Source organism: Canis lupus, chromosome 22, assembly GCF_048164855.1.
Source record: "Canis lupus baileyi chromosome 22, mCanLup2.hap1, whole genome shotgun sequence".
Lineage (NCBI taxonomy): Eukaryota > Metazoa > Chordata > Mammalia > Carnivora > Canidae > Canis > Canis lupus.
Genome location: NC_132859.1, coordinates 29,491,399 through 29,496,392, shown reverse-complemented (window position 1 = coordinate 29,496,392; position 4,994 = coordinate 29,491,399). Strand labels below are relative to the sequence as shown.

The window sequence follows — 4,994 nt, the reverse complement described above, 5'->3', positions numbered from 1 at the left end:
AAATATCCAGTAGTAGAATTACTGGATCATATGGTATTTCTATTTTTAATTTTGGGGGGAAACTATATACTGTTTTCACAGTGGCTGCTCCAATTTACAGTCCTGTCAACAATGCATAAGGATCTCCTTAATTCCATATCTTTGTCACCACTTATTTCTTGTCTTTGTGAAAGTAGTGCCATTGTGACAGGTGTAACATGGTATGTCATCGTGGGTTTGATTTTCATTTTCCCAGGGATTAGTGATGTTGAGCACCTTTTCATGTGTCTGTTGGCTGTGTGCCTTCTTTGGGAAAACATCTATTCAGGGGTGTTTAGTCAGTTAAGTATTCAACTCCTGATCTTAACTCAGGTCTTGATCTCAGGGTTGTGAGTTCAAGCCCTATGTTGGCATCCACACTGGGCATGGAGCCTACTTAAAACAAAACAGAAAAATGTCTATTCAGGTTCCCTGCCCATTTTTAAATTGGATTATTTGGGGTTTTTACTGTTCAGTTGTATATGTTCTTTATATATTTTGGATATTAGTCTCGTCAGATATATCATTTGAAATATCTTTTCCCATTTGTTTTGTTGGTGGTTTCCTTCACTGTGCAAAAGCTTTTTTAGTTTGATGTAGTCCCTCTTGTCTATTTTTGTTTTTGTTGCCTTTGCTCTTGGTGTCAAATCCAAAAAATTATCACCAACACCACTGTCAAGGGGCCTCACTGCTTATGTTTTCTGCCAGGAGTTTCATGGTTCCAGGTCTTACATTGAAGTCTTTTCTTTCTTTCTTTTTTTTTTTTAACAAATCAAACTTTTATGATATGGAATTGGCTGCACAGTATCTAAATAGAAAGTAATGTGGGAGAAACAGTCTGCCACCCAGCATGCATGTAAGAATCTGGGGGGAAGAAGAAAGTAGACTGATGTGTAACAGCATCAAGGAGCAGGGTGATGTGAGCAGCCAGATCTAGGGGACTAGAAGCCATTAGCCTTTGGAGTCCCTGGAGCTGGAGGAGGGCTGTCCCCAGCTTCCTATTTCTCTCACAGAAGGCACTGCCCTCAAGTTGGGAGGGGGCTGAGGACTGGGAGAAGGATGGGTAATAGGGCATCCTTTGCCCCTCCTCTATTGGGGGAAGAGAGACCATGACATACTTCTGGACAATACCAGGGACCAAAGGAAGGTGGGGGTGCAATTGTGGCCATGGAGATCAGTAGTACAGTGGGCTGCACACTGGGGATAGTGGTGGTGACAGGAGAGGTAGTGCTAGAACCTGCACCAGAAGATGAACAGCTGAGGGATAAGACCTATTGGGTATAAGAGTCATGGAGGACAATGACATTATCCTAAACTTGGTTAGAGGAGGGGAAGAGTAAGATGGAGCAGCAGTTCACAGACACACCTGTGTCTGGATGGGCAGTATGGTGGCACCGGAACCTTTAGCAAAACAGAGGTCCTAGGACCAAGCTGAGGGGCCCGTAAGAGGTCATTGTGGACCAATGATGAGGGGTGATCAGAGCAGTCCTGCTGACCTACTGAGCCTGTAGAGCAACCTGGCCAGAGCTCTGCCACATGGGAGGAAAGGAGGAGTCCAGGGCCCCAAATTCTGCCCCACAGGAATCCTAATTATCAGATGTGGGAGCAGCTGGTACTAAGGCATAGTGTTTCAGGAGGAGGCCCTGCATGTGGTCAACTCAGATGCAGTTGATGTTGCTCAGCACAGGGCCATCCAGGACACTGCAGAGCCTCTTCACTTCCTGCTGTAGTCATGGTAGAATCAGAATCTTAATCACATCGTGTCCCAGCTCTGCCAAGCCTGAAATGGAGCCACCATGAGTTATCCACAAGTCTTCTCAGTCCACCTAGCTCTTGGTGAAGGTCATAGTGACCTGGGACTGGATGTTGTTAGTAGTTGTGCAGAAATGTCTACAGATCTGGGCTATGAGGCAGGTGGCAAATCACCCAAGGATTGTCCACATCTGACTGCAGGCCCAGATGTCTGCCTGAAAGGCAGGTCCTCACAGCTGGAATCAATTCATGTGTGGAGTTTTCTAAATCCAGTGTGGGGTTATCCTTCAGTACCATCACCATGCACATTGGAAAGATGAGCAGATTTTGGAAACGTCTGCTCCCTTTCCAAATATAAATCTCAGTCTCAAACTGTACACTCTAGTACTGCTGTAGAGACATACAATTATTTCCTAGTTCATATAATCTTGGGTTTTATATATACATACACACACACACACATATACACATATATAAATACCTGATGCCAGATTTTTTCATAAATACTTCAGCTACTGTAAATATTGTCTCTGAATCATTTTAGAAAATCAACACAATGTATTAAAATCAAGTGTTGGGAAATTTCATGGTCTCACAACTTTTATTTTGGAGTTGCGCTATTATTACATTTTATTTAACTCTGGACTACAGATCAATTATACTTAGTAGTTCCTAAGGCTTCATAAAGTAATTTTTCAAACTTTAAAGAAAAAAGCAAGCCAGTTACAGAGCCACAGGGGTCATGAACTCTGACCTTGCATTGACAAAAACAATAACAATCTTTCCTCACAACCCCGGGGTGCTCACAGCCATCTCCTATGCCCTCTGCCCCACAACCATCCCCTATGCCCTCTGCCCCCTGGCCCACAGCCTTATCAGCCCACCACCCTAGGCTCCTGCCACCAGCCAAATGCCTGGGAGCTGGGCCTCTTGTGCCCTACCCTCTGCCTAGGGCCTCCACAGACACCTTACCTGCTTCTAGGCCACTTGGGTGCCAAATCTCGAGTTTCTCTGGTGATTTCGCTTCCCAGGCAGCTACAAATTTGGGGAGACTGGTTCAGTGCAGGGTGGCTGAGGCACTGCACACAGATCTCTTGCAGGAATTTCCGGCATGAGAAATTCAGGCCGTCCAGGTGCACCCAGGTAACCTCCGCTCACTCTGCTGTAGCCTGGCCTCAGTGTGCTCAGGTTGCTACAGACCAGCAGACAGAAAATCCAGATAGTCACCGTGGTGGTAGATACCTCTGGATTCTGAAAGCACCATTCCAGATGGAGCTGGGACTGAGAAGGGGATCCCAGCTTTCCTGGAGACATCCAGTGCCAGGTAGCTCATTCTCACCACCTGGGATAACCTCATCCTTGGCAGGATCCAAATCATAAGGGACTCTGCTTCTGCAGAGCATTTCCTCTGGAAGGCCCACATACTGCGGCCCCAGGGGGTGAAGTACTATATGGTCTGTGGCCACAAAGCTCCTGGTTGTTGCTATGGATGGAGATGTCAGTTGTGAAGAATGCAAAATGTATTCAAAAGAGGTACAAGGAAAATTTGAGCTACATCTGTCAAAGCAACCAAGACTGTATCATCAATAAGCATCACCAGCACAGCTGTCAGTTTTGTTGAATAAAAAAATGCTTAGAGACGGGTATGGAAATGTAATCTATACAGTGAGAACAGAAGCCCTTTGGGGGTTAGGGGGCATTTAATGTGCAATGGGAGAAACCAAGCAATTGTGCTGCTTTAACTAAGAAACTTGAAATCATCCAGGAGCCTTTGATATATGCCAGGATGGTGTAGTTCTCCTGACCATGTATTCTAAACCTGAGACAAGCAAGGGGGCTCTGGGCATACTAGCAAATATAGTAACCTCCTTTGTAGACCTATATAAACCCCTTAACAATGGTAATGCTTTGGAAACACCATGGGAGAACCAGTCTGAAAGTGAGATTCTTTCAGCATTTGATATGTTAGCAAAAGCACTAATACCACAGACAGCTTCATGTCTCCAAGCCTAGCAGGGAGGACAGACACCAGTGGAGGATCCATGGAGCATCCATGTTATCACTGGAGACCAGTCCCCACCCACCATTGAGGTCAAAGGCTTCCTCCTTTTAGACACTTAGAACACATGTAAGCTCATAATGATACGAGTACCTCAACATGGGCTACATCTGCAAGTCTACATCACACTTGCTTTTCCTCCCCATGCATCACCCCAGGCCAATCCCAGCAGTTCAGACACTTGGTCAGGGATGCAACGCCAGCCTCAAGCTGTCCTGTTGGAATGAGCTCTTCACCCTTGGCCTGACCCAGTGTGCTCAGGTTTAAGTCTCTCCAATATCCTGGCAGCTACCATCAACCACCTGTAGAACTGCATCAATGAAGATAAACTTTCTGGTTACTGGATAAAGCAAGTCAAGGAGCACATCTGGAAGCATCAGTAGGACTTCTATTAACAGTAGGGTGAAGCTGAACATAGACAGCGGTGAGTATGCACACCTTAAAGCTACAGTTCTCTTTAGTCCTGACCATCCAGGTTTGACCAGCACAAACCAGACTGAAAAAGTCCAAGAAAAAATAGAGATAGACTTACAAGACTATGTTCAGAAACCCTACTCAGAAGACACCTTCTGAGTGGCCCAGATTCTCATATATCCGCTGGCCACAGGCTATCAGCTCCAACAGTAACAGAACTTAATTTATTTCATTTTATTTATTTGTTTATTTATTTTTACTGGCCTCATTGTCAATATTTTGATAGCATAATTCCCTACATCCTCAAGATGGAGATGACAGAGTATAATGACCAGATCACCAGAGCCAGTCTCTGGTGCACTGCACACACCTGCTGAGGAACAAAAGAATCTTCCTATTTTTTTTTTAAGATTTTACTTATTTACTCATGAGAGACACAGAGGAGGAGGCAGAGACATAAGCAGAGGGAGAAGCAGGCTCCCTGCGGGGAGCCCGATGCAGGACTCAATCCAGGGCCCTGGGATCACGCCCTGAGGTGAAGGTAGATGCTCAACACTCAACCACTAAGCCACCCAGGCATCCAACCTATTTCTTATTTTTAAAGACAAGAATTACCTATACCCACAGAATGCTCTTAATTCATCTGGCAATACTTGTTATGTTGCCCTTTTATAGAGGAAAAAAATTTTTTTTCAAAAAGTGACAACCACTAATTGGGCAAAAAGAGGAAAAATAGCAATTTCTAAAGATT

General features: G+C 44.9%; 1 pseudogene; it reads left to right on the top strand.

Annotated features, from left to right (window-relative positions):
• Window positions 1–1,185: 1,185 nt before the first annotated feature.
• LOC140614382 (nuclear receptor subfamily 2 group C member 2 pseudogene) lies at window positions 1,186–4,620 on the top strand (annotated as a pseudogene).
• Window positions 4,621–4,994: the final 374 nt, after the last annotated feature.